Here is a 12,589-nt window from a genome sequence, read left to right on the forward strand (position 1 = left end):
ACAACCATGTTTCCCTTTACCTACGCAAATATTGCACAGCATAGTATCCCTAAAATCTAGACAGGATACTTTTAACCAACCTTAACCTGGAATCATATATCCCACTCTGAAGTGAGTCATCTAAACAATTTCTGGTCCACAGTCTCCCACACGTTGAACACACCTTCCACCATGGTCAAAGTGAAAAGCAACAATATCCTCACTAACAGCAACAAAGCTCTTAGTCTTGATATTTTCTAGAAGTATACCATATCTCTACAAAACTCAACCACAGAAAGTATAGGTTCTCTGTTAGACCACTACATTGATTCCACATTCCTCCTCATTCATGTCACTATTATTTCTGAAAGAAAAGCAATGATAATTTCTTTGGCCTTTGTATTTGGTTTAGCTAATTTCCCAAAATTAAAACTGCATCCACCTAAAAATGTATAGTTTATTTGCTAGAACATTCCAATCACAAGGACAGCTAAGTCACAAATCATGCAAAACAACACTATCATATCAAAAGTCAACAGAGGGTCTGATTTAGAACACAGCCAACGGGTTACTAAATCACAACGGTGACAGACATCCCATCCACGGAAATGAAAATCCCATAGCTTATAATGAGATTTAGATTTCAGTGGACAGGATATCCGTCACCGTTGTAACAAAGTGACCCATCAACAAAATTCTAAATCAGATCCTAACTCATATAGAAATATGTCCAACCCGGTAGCTGGTAATAAATTTGTTTAACATTATCTCCAAACGGTGACTGCTTCTGTTTTCTAAATCACCAAATTCTCCTGATCCAAGTATGAAGTGCAGTATCACCAACTATCCTTAGCTAAAGAAGTTAAAAATGGAACACTATCCAGGAACTCTTAAATTTGACATTAGCATTCCTCTTGAAGCTTCAAGTCTTTCCAACATGTGCTCACTTTGGGGGTCATTCCAACCCTGGCGGTCGGTGTTAAAGCGGCGGCTAACCCGCCAACAGGCTGGCGGTTAAAAAAATGGAATTCTGACCCTGGCGGAAACCGCCAACAGAGACCGCCACTTTAACACTCCGACCGCCACGGCGGGACAAACAAACAGCGCAGCGGTCACCGCCAACAGACAGGCGGGAGACAATGTACCGCCCACCCTATCACAACCCACCAATCCGCCACCTTTTCCGGGGCAGTAGCCCCGCCGATAAAAACACGGCGAAAACAGTCATTTCAAACGGAAAACGCTCACCTCCATAAACCCCACGAGGAAACTGGACAGCATAGAACACGAACTACACATCCTCCCAGCTATTGTCTTCCTGCTCCTCTACCAGGAGCACGAACGCCGGCGCAGAAGACAACGGTGAGTACTGCACCGACAACACAGGGGAGGGGGGAGGAGAAAATATTACGGGCACACACATACGCGACACACCCACCCCCACCCTCACCCACTACAACACACACATCAATGCATAGCAATACATCACAGTTACAACCCCCAAACCCCACGGAAGAATGCAAAGACAAAAGGAAATGATCATAAACAGTCGCATATATTGTATCACTGGCTTATAAAAATATCACACATTTAAAACTATTATATACATAAATATTAAAAGTCCGATCATTTTTGCAGGCATTGTCCGTGGACCACTGGGCCCAAATCACATGGGCAAAGCCCACACAGGATACCTGACACCAACGGAGAGAACACTGCAGGGGCATCAGATAGCAAAACTACAGGCACCTCAGGGGGAAGGGAAGGGGAAGCACCTCAACCACATGAGTACACGACGCCAGATCCACAAGGGGCCTCCATGGCCACTGTGCCATCCTGGGGAGTGCAAAGCCACAGTCTCTCAAGTCCATACAGTGGGTGGGCTGCCCACTGTGACATCCTGGGGAGTGCAAAGCCACAGTCTCTCAAGTCCATACAGTGGGTGGTTTGCCCACTGTCACATCCTGGGGAGTGCAAAGCCACAGTCTCACAAGTCCATACAGTGGGTGGTTTGCCCACTGCTGCATCCTGGGGAGTGCAAAGCCACAGTCTCTCAAGTGGATAACAGTCTCCACTGGTTCTGGAGGGGGCTTGGTGCCCAGAGTGCTTCGTGCAGCCCTGCCCGACACAGATGAGGGCCTGCCCCTTCTGCCAATGGGCCAGCGGTGCTTGAGATGAAGGGCCCTGTTCAGCGGTGCTTGAGACGCCGGTGCCCTGTTCAGCGGTGCTTGAGATGGCGGTGCCCAGCTCAGCGATGCTTGAGAGGAAGGGCCCTGTTCAGCGGTGCTTGAGACGGCGGTGCCCTGTTCAGGGGTGCTTGAGAGGAAGGGCCCAGTGCAGCGGTGCTTGAGATGAAGGGCCCTGTTCAGCGGTGCTTGAGACGGCGGTGCCATGTTGAGCGGTGCTTGAGACGGCGGTGCCCTGTTCAGCGGTGCTTGAGAGGAAGGGCCCAGTGCAGCGGTGCTTGAGATGAAGGGCCCAGTGCAGCGGTGCTTGAGACGGCGGTGCCCTGTTCAGCGGTGCTTGAGAGGAAGGGCCCAGTTCAGCGGTGCTTGAGATGAAGGGCTCTGTTCAGCAGTGCTTGAGACGGCGGTGCCCTGTTCAGCGGTGCTTGAGAGGAAGGGCCCAGTGCAGCGGTGCTTGAGATTAAGGGCCCTGTTCAGCGGTGCTTGAGACGGCGGTGCCCTGTTCAGCAGTGCTTGAGAGGAAGGGCCCAGTTCAGCGGTGCTTGAGATGAAGGGCCCAGTTCAGCGGTGCTTGAGATGAAGGGCCCTGTTCAGCGGTGCTTGAGACGGCGGTGCCCTGTTTAGCAGTGCTTGAGAGGAAGGGCCCAGTGCAGCGGTGCTTGAGATGAAGGGCCCTGTTCAGCGGTGCTTGAGATGGCGGTGCCCTGTTCAGCGGTGCTTGAGACGGCGGTGCCCTGTTCAGCAGTGCTTGAGACGGCAGTGCCCTGTTCAGCGGTGCTTGAGAGGAAGGGCCCAGTGCAGTGGTGCTTGAGACAGCGGTGCCCAGTTCAGCGTATCCGGCCATGGCATGGATGTCACTCGCCACCTGACATGTGGCTGGCGGGGCCTTCCTGCCCATCTGTCTGTTGGCTTGCGGGGCCCTCCTGGGCTGCAGTACCGGGCCTCTGGGTGTCCTCCTGCACACCAGGGATGGGGCTGGTGGGGCCCTCCTGGGCAGCTGGCCTGCTGCCGGACTTGTCGGGCATGCTGCCCTTCCCACCCTTCCCTGGTCGTCTGTGGACCTTTCCCACCTTTGGCGGTGTGCCAGGTGGCACCCCACTTCCTGCCGGAGCCAGGGTAGGGATTTTGGTCCCTGGTGTCTTTGGCCTCTCGCGCCGGGCACTGGCAATCTTTGGGTGCTTTTCCGGGAGTGGGCTGGCCGTGCCTTGGCTCCTAGTAGAACTAGCTGCCCTTGAGGGTGGGGGACTCCACAGTCCTTGGCAAATAGTATTGATAGGTCCTGGTTTTGTGGTGGCTGAGGTGCTGATTGGAGTCTTATGAGATGGACGGGGTGGGGGAGTTGTTGGAAAGAGGTCAAGTTTGGAAAGGAAACGCAATTTAGAAAGAGAGGAACGGGTAGGTGTAGTGGGTATGGGAGTGGAGGAAGAAGATGTGGTTGTAGGAGTGTGAAGTCTGATGTCTTTGGGTGCAGGTGCTTGGGCCGGAGGCTGTCGTGAGGTGGATGGCTGTTGGGTGGGTGGCTGCCTGCGTTTGTGTGGTTTGGAAGAGGGGGTGACAGACACACTGGGAGAGGACACAGGGGACGTGTAAATGGTAGTGGGGGTGGTGACTGCACGTGTGCGGAGTGTTCTGGTGGGTGTGCTGGTGATGGACGTAGTGGCTGAAGATGTTGTGCATGCAAGTGTGAGTGGAGACGTCACAGGGAGGGAGGAGGGAGACGAGGAGGAGGGGGACACAGAGGAGGCAGTGGCTGTTGGTATGTCTGCATGTGGATGTTGCTTGTGTGAATGCTTGTGTGATGTGTGGTGCTTATGTCTGGATGAGCTTCCCTTGGGTGTTGAGGTGTGTGCAGGCTGGTCTGATGGTGTGTCTGGGATAGGCAGAGGTACAGGGGATTGGGTCTGGGTGGAGGAAGTTGGAGGGGGGAGGCTAGAGACAGGGACAATGGCTGCCGTCAGTGCTGAGGCCAGAGCGTTGAACGATCGCTGATGGGCAGCCTGACCAGAATGAATGCCCTCCTGGTATGCATTACTCCGGTGCACTTCCCTTTCTACACCCTGGATGGCATTCAAAAGGGTAGACTGCCCAACAATGATGGTCCTCAGGAGGTCAATGACCTCCTCACTGAGGGCAGCGGGGGTGACAGCGGCAAGGCCTGAGGTGCCTGGGGCGAAGGAGATGTCCACCTTCCTGGGTGAGCGGGCACGGGGCAAACGCTGAGGGGCAGCTGGGAGGGCGGTGCTGGTGTGCTGGGTGGCGGCTGTACCTGTTGTTGCGGGGGGCACGGATGTTGCCGCCACCACAAGGGAGCTCCCTTCAGAGGACGAGTCGCTGTCACTGACATCAGCACGAGTCCCCGCTGTGGAGCTCCCCTCGCCCTCCGTCCCACTGGTGTACTCAGAGTCCGTTGCATGGCCCTCCAGGGCCATGTGGGATGCAGCTCCCTCGTGCTCCGATGCCACTTTTCCTCCGCCTGATGATGCTAATGCACACATGAACAGGAAGACCACAAAAAAGGGTGGGGGGGAGAAATAAAGACATGTTGAGTGCATGCATAGGCGACACCGTTGGCGGAGAGGACAGACACAGAAGCCCCCTGCACTACGCCGCGCACTTGGGGTCCACTACTCAATCAGTGGGACATGGCCTACAAGCCTATGGACGACAACTGCACACATAGATGACACAGGGCCATGGATACCTGTACTTGGTACCCTACAGAGGTGGGGGGGCGGGGGCACAGGGCCATGCCTTACGGAGGGGCCTAGCCTACAGAAATTGCCCTGGCCTAGGGATACCCACAGCTCTCCTCCCCCACCCAGACACCTCCACTGCACGCAAAGTCAGCAGAATGTGTTTGTACTCACCCCCTTGTGTCTGCTGTGATGTCCTCACGCGCCCATCCAAATCGGGGTAGGCCACCGCCAGGATCCGGGACCTCAGGGGGGTCAAAGTACGACTGGCACCCCTCCTACGTTGGGAGGCCATCCCCAGCTGAGCCTCCGCCGTCTTCCTGCTCCATCGTCGGATGTCATCCCACCTCTTCCGGCAGTGGGTGCCCCGTCTGTTGTGGCCCCCAGGGTCCCGACGTCCTTGGCGATGGCACGCCAAATAGCGACTTTCTGGTGGGCGCTGACCTATGTGACATGTACAGGGAGAGAAGAATAATCATCACCTTCTGCATGCTCGATGTGAGTGGCCCCCCATCCCCACCCTTGCCATGTGGCACATGCTCTCATCTGTCGTTTGATGCATGCCTCAATCGCTCCCCTCCCCACCATCTTTCATCCACCCCACTCAACACAGGCATTGCCTGCAAAGCATGGTCCCAGTGTACTTACCTGTTGGTCTGGAGGACCGTAGAGTAGCGCATACTGGGGGAGGACCCCGTCCACATGTTTCTCCAACTCCTCCGCAGTGAAGGCAGGGGCCCTTTCCCCAGTCGCATGAGCCATTGTCTCTTCCAGTGTGGAGAAGTGTGGCTCAATGGTTAGAGCGGCAGACCCTGAAGCAGAGATCTGGCTCAAGACCAGGGTTCAAGTCCCGCTTTGGCAGGTCTTGGGCTCAATTCCCCTTGACCAGATAATTCTCGCCTCGGTGCCTAATCTAATTCATGGGTCCCACTCTGCAACTCTGGGCAATAGCTTGCTTAATCTCCACAATGGCCCCAACAGCGCTTGGATGCCTGGCTTCACCCTGGGGGTGCTCAGGAGTGGGTGCCTCACAGGGAAAAAGCCAGGGGGGGTTCCATAGCGGTAAGAGTACAGCGCCTTGAGACCCTAACGGGTGAGTAGTGCGCTATACAAGTGCTAATTTACATTTACATTTTTCCAGACCGAGGTCACAGCAGCACTTGCAGTGTAGGTCCTCTCCTGTGGAAGATCAGGTATCGAGTGATTAAGCAGATAGAAAATGGCAGTCACGCCCGTGGCGGTGCGTACCGCGACCACCGCCGCACATCGTCATTGGCTCCTGAAACCCACAGGGTTCAATGTTAACCAATGTGGCTTTGCGCTGCGGTCTTCGACCGCCTACCGCCACGGTGTGCCACGTCAGCGCATTGACCTCACATCCCACTGCCGCACTTCACAGGTCAGGCAGCCACCATTTCAAGGGCCCACATGGCTTAATTACTACTGCGTCACACATACCTAGGCCTTGCATCAACACTCATACAAACCATTCAATGCATAGTGAATCGTGTTATGGGCAAACTGTGGGAACGTACCTGTGGGTTGATTGACTCTGTGCTCGCTGTTGTCCTTCATAGGCACCGTCCGCTGGGACATGCGAGGAGATGGAGGAATGTTCCCGTGTACAGACCGCTGGTGGACCTGCCGACAATGGAGGAACGACATGTCATACTGACATACAGGCTTGACCGAGCCACTATACAGGACCTGTGTGCCCAGCTGGAGGCAGACCTGATGTCACCCATCCGCCAACCCACAGGGATCCCCCCTCTAGTGCAGGTGCTGTCAGTACTCCATTTCTTTGCAAGTGGGTCATTTCAAACAACAGTGGCCATATCATCAGGGATGTCCCAGCCCATGTTTTCCAAGGTGTTGTCCCGAGTGTTTTCTGCCCTGCTCAAACACATGCGGAGCTACATCATTTTCCCTGAGGTGGGGGATTTGGTTACAGTGAAGGGTGATTTCTATGCCCTTGGACACATTCCCAACATCATAAGGGCCATTGATGGGACACATGTTGCTTTGGTCCCCCCCCAGCAGGAGTGAACAGGTGTACAGGAACAGGAAGAGTTATCATTCCATGAATGTACAGATGGTGTGTTTGGCAGACCAGTACATCTCCCATGTTAATGCCAAGTTCCCTGGGTCAGTGCATGACGCCTACATCCTGCGGAATAGCAACATCCCGTATGTGATGGGTCAACTCCAGAGGCACTGTGTGTGGCTATTAGGGGACTCTGGTTACCCCAACCTGTCATGGCTACTGACCCCAGTGAGGAATCCCAGGACAAGGGCAGAGGAACGGTACAATGAGGCCCATGGGCGGACTAGGAGGGTGATCGAGCGAACCTTCGGCCTCCTGAAGGCCAGGTTTAGGTGCCTCCATATGACAGGTGGATCCCTAATGTACTCACCAAAGAAGGTGTGCCAGATCAGCATGGCCTGCTGTATGCTTCACAACCTGGCTTTGCGACACCAGGTGCCTTTTCTGCAGGAGGATGGTCCAGATGGTGGTGTTGTAGCAGCTGTGGAGCCTGTGGAGAGTGAAGAGGAGGAAGCCGAAGAGGACGACATAGAGAACAGCAACACAGTAATACAGCAGTATTTTCAATGACACACAGGTAAGAGTACACACCGGCATATTACATTTACTTAAAGACTTCTACCTCTCTACTGTCTGACTTTTTCCCTCAGTGTATGGTAACTGTGTTGTGACTTTCCCTTCCGTTTTCAGAGATGTGGGCCCCACTGCGTGACATCTGCTTTGTTTCCCCATGGACTACAGCTGTGTGACAGCGGTTTGTTGGCATCACAATGTGAATGAACATTTTGGCACGGTCATGTCTAATACATTTGTTAAAATCACAGACAGACTTCAGATTGTTTATGTGCAATAAGTGTGTTTATTCAAGTGCTCTAAATTGGATGGGTGGTTGCAAATCGGTGAGGGGTGATGGTGGAGGATTGTCCATGGCAGAGTCCAGACTATCAGTATCACAGGTGCATTGTCCAAATGCCTGTGGAAAGTGGAGCAGGGGCAGTTTAAAGTTGGACAGGGTGACAATGTGGGACAGTGGGATGACAATCAAGGCGGTATCCTTTGCTGGCGGGGGTCTTGACATCTTACTCTGTCTTCTTCCTGGATCTCAGGGCCCGCTTGCGGGGTGGTTCTCCTTCTGCAGGGGGTGGGGTTCTAGTGGCCTGTTGGTCTTGTGTCGGGCCTCCTGTCCACTAGCGCCGGCGGAGGTGGTAGGCAGTTCTTGGTCCATGCTAGCGTCAGGGGCCCTTTGAGGTGCCACAGTGTCCCGCAATGTGGTGACTACCTGATTCAGGGCCACTATGATGATACCCATGGCGGAACTGATGTTTCTTAGTTCCTCCCTGAACCCCATATACTGTTCCTCCTGCAGAAGCTGGATCTCCTGAAACCTGGCCAGGACCGTCACCATCGTCTCCTGGGAGTGGTGGTATGCTCCCATGATGGAGGAGAGGGCCTCATGGAGAGTGTGTTCCCTGGGCCTGTCCCCCCCCTGTCGCACAGCAGCCCTCCCAGTTCCCCTGTTTCCCTGGGCCTCTGTCCCCTGGACCGTGTGCCCACTGCCACTGCCCCCAGGTCCCTGTTGTTGTTGGGGTGGTGGGTTAGCCTGGGTTCCCTGTAGTGGTGGACACACCGCTGATTGACGTGTCCTGGGGACAGACGTATGGGCCCGCTGGGTGGGTGCTGTGCTGGTGTTCCCAGAGGGGGGAAGGTCTGCTGTGGCCTGTGGCTGTCTGAGGGGAACCGACTGTCCTGAGGTCCCCGATGGACCGGGCTGGTCATCTAGATCCAGGGAGACAGAGCTGCTGTCCTCACTGTGGGCCTCTTCTGGGGGTGGAGTGGACATTTCTGGACCCTCCTGCGCGGTGACCTGGCATTCGGGTCCTGCAGGGGTATACAAGTATGGTTATTGCTTCTGTGTGTGCCAATGGCGTGCAATGGGTGGGTGCCCGTGTACCCCAGTGCTGGCATTCCTTTGTGGGGGCTGTTGTGACGGTGGTTTGGGGGGGGGATGGGGATGTGCAGTGGGCATGCTTTGGTGATGGGTGTCCATGCTTTGTGGACGCAGGCAGGGCTAGGTTTTGGGATGGGTGGGTTGTGATGGCGAGACATTTGCAAGGAGTAGGTGTGATGGGGGTGGGGGTGAGGGTGGGGGTATGATTTGGCATGCTGGTGGGGTGGGGGGGATGAAGTAGTGAAGATGAGACTTACCAGAGTCCATTCCTCCAGCTACTCCTGCGAGGCCCTCAGGATGCAGGATGTTCAAGACCTGCTCCTCCCATGTTGTAAATTCTGGGGGAGGAGGTGGGGGTCCGCCGCCAGTCTGCTGCACCGCGATGTTGTGCCTGGATACCATGGAACGCACCTTCCCCCATAGGTCGTTCCACCTCTTCCTGATGTCGTCCCAATTTCTTGGGTGCTGTCCCACAGCGTTGACCCTGTCGACTATTCTGCTCCATAGCTCCATCTTCCTGGCAATGGTGGTGTGCTGCACCTGTGTCCCGAACAGCTGTGGCTCTACTCCTACAATTTCCTCCACCATGACCCTGAGTTCATCATCTGAGAACCTGGGGTGTCTTTGAGGTGCCATGGGGTGGTGTGGGTGATGTGTAGGGTGGATTGTGTGGTGCTAAGTGTGGTGATGTGTATTGTTGTGTTGTGTGAAGTGTGAAGTGCGTGCTAATATTGCTGGGTGACAGTGAATTGGGCGTCTGGGTGCTCGGATGTCTTTTCTCGGTGCGTGTTCACGAATCTCTAGGAGTGGAAGATTGTGGGTGATGTGGGTGTGTGTTTTATATTGTATTGTGTGTGTGGGAGTGGTGTGTGTATGTGTATCAGGTGTGTGTATTTTGAATTGTCCAGTGTGGTAGTGTTTTGTACAAGTATGTGTATTTCGAGCACGGCGGTATGTACCGCCAATGAAATACCGCGGTTGAAAGACCGCAGCGTGGATTCGTGTGTCGTGATAGTGTGGGTGTATTTCTGTTGGCGTGACGGTGGAGGTTTGGTCATCGCCAGTTTCTCGCTGCCTTTTGGTGTGGTGGACTTTTGTGGATGTCGGTATTTTGGCGGTTTGCCTGTTGTGGGTCAGAATGACCGTGGCGGTTTACCGTGACCGCGGCGGTATTATGACGGTCTTCTGTCTGGTGGTAAGCGCCTTTTACCGCCGAGGTTGGAATGACCACCTTTATCTCACCTGTCCTCTTAATCTTCTCCAACCTATCCATACTTTCCACACTATGGCATTCCCTTACAAATGGTGAAAGTCTGTTTTGCCATAAATAAAATTACACCTAGATGACAAAACTCCAATGTGTAGTACCAGAGATATGATTTTTTAAAGTATTCAAAATAGCACCAAAAGGCACAATGTGGCAACCACGTTTATCTGGTTGCACTGGACCAAGTCAAAGTCAAATGTTAAGGCCGACCGTGATTGATTGCCAGTCAGACACAGGGTCCTAGTTTGTCCCAGTGGAAAGCTTTCCTTCAGACTTAGAATCTTTTATGGAGAAAAAGTGGTTGTTGATGAGCCAGTGGCAGGGCATGCTTCAAGCTGGATCTGAAGCAGGCTTGATGATGGTGATCTGCTGAAGAGCGGGGTCCTGGTGCAGTCATCAATGAAGCTCCAAGCGGGTGAAGTCCATGCCCAGGAAGGCCTCAGCATTGATCTGATGCTGTAAAGCAATGGAATCAGCACCTGCTAGCACCACAATAGATGATGGCTGGGGTCACTGGGGCCTTGTGACTCGCCCATACCCCAAACAATCAAGACATTGGGGGTGCCCTGGTTGGACACTGGGATACCCACCAATAATTAAAGGGAGCTGGAAGAGGTCACAAGTGCCTTTGCCCCCCTCTGGGACCCAACGTTTAAAAAAAGTATGGGGTCGCGGGTGGGTACCAAGTCACCCAAAACGTATTTAAATGAAAACAAAATTAATAATAAATAAGCAGCAAGAGGCATTCATTTATTATTCACTGCTTCTGATAAAAAGTGCCCCGTAACCCCCTGCAAGGGCTTTTTACTTAGAATTTTGGAGCACAGTGGTGTCCCAGTCCCCTCTAGAGAGTGCAGTAGCCCACCAACAACAACATAAAAATAGAGAGTCTCCTGTGTCATTGAATCCATGACCCCAGGAGAGCTTACTATATTCATTTTAAAGAATTTCAAGCTGGAGCTCTACGATCTTCAGCAAGAGCGCAGGAACCCTTTCTGTTGGGTTCTTTGGCTGCACTTTGCAGCCTAAAAAGTTTTTAAAAAAGGTTCAAAACCATGTTGTTTTTTCATGCTTTACTTAAAAATATATGACAATCACTTCTATTACTTTCATTGAAATTACAATGTGCAAAGTTATAAAATATGAATTTGATTATAATTATTGGTGACTTTGATAAAAGCAATAGGGTTGGTTTATTTATATTAATGTGCTGACCACTTGAAAAATCTGTGCCCCGAGCCTATAAATGCCCCAGGTAACAACAGGCCAAATCTAATTTAAAAAAGGGAGGGGGCTGTTGGGCCCTCGTACCTGAGCCTCAATAGGCCCCACCGGCCCCATTTGCCAGGGCCATATTTTATTAAAAAGGGTAGAAGGCTGTGTGGCTCTCTCCTTAAGCCTTCCTGGGACCGGGGACCCCATCCCACAGGGTGTCTTTTTACAATAGGTGGGAGCCCAGTGCACACCTCGGGCACCCACAAACCACCATGCAGGGGTGGACACGGGAGGAGCCCAGCGACCTCAGTCAGCTCCCTGCATTTTGTGGGAGCCAGCATTGCTCCCACTCTGAGGAAACATCTGCTTTTACATGCTTCCCCCAGCCTAGAGCAATATATGTTCTGTTTCCCTGCCCACATTCGTGTGGGCAGGGAACCAAAACACAAGTCTGCTCCCAGTCAGAGGGAGCATTTTAAAATCTCTCATTTGGCAGGAGATTTAAAAATGTTCCTGCCAGAGGGGAGCAAACACATGTTGCTCTGCCTACACTGGTGCTGGCAGGGAAACTACTGTGCTCTGGGGGTGGGCTCCCTGGGACACAGTAAGTGAGCTGGCCCAGGGAGAGGGGGTCCCCGTGGCCTTTAAAGGCTCAGGGTAGGGGCTACATTGCCCCCTCCCTTTTAAAAAATGTCATGGCCCCAGGGAATGGGGTCCCTGGGGCCTCTTTATGGCTTGGGGAGAGGCACCGCATGGTCTCCCTCCCCTTTAATAAACATTTTGGACCCGGGGATAGGGACCTCAGGGCCTAATTAGACTAAGGGATGAGGGCCGCAAGTCCCCCTCCGTTCAGTTGATTAATTGGCCCTGTGGATAGGGTCCCAGAGTTTTTTTTAGACTCCGAGAGTGGGGGTTGCATGGCCCACTTCCCTTTTTAATACATTTCGGTCCCGGGAAGGGATTCCCCAGGGCCTAATTAGGCTCTGGGAGGGGCATTGTGTGCCCCTCCCCCTTATTTTTTGCCTCTGCTCAGGAGAGGGGTGGTCGCTGGGGCCTCTCAAAGATTCAGAGAGGGAGGCCACACAACCCCTTCCCAAAAATAATTATATGTGTCGCCCCGGGGATATCAAGTGTGGGAGCCTAAAAATTTGCAGCAAAAGTTTTAAAAAAATTGGGGGCCCAGGTGAGACCCTACCACCAGCCCTAGGGGGTCAGGGTATCCATGCTCTGCCCCTATGTCTTTTTGTGAATTTTGTT

Source organism: Pleurodeles waltl, chromosome 2_2, assembly GCF_031143425.1.
Source record: "Pleurodeles waltl isolate 20211129_DDA chromosome 2_2, aPleWal1.hap1.20221129, whole genome shotgun sequence".
NCBI classification, from domain to species: domain Eukaryota; kingdom Metazoa; phylum Chordata; class Amphibia; order Caudata; family Salamandridae; genus Pleurodeles; species Pleurodeles waltl.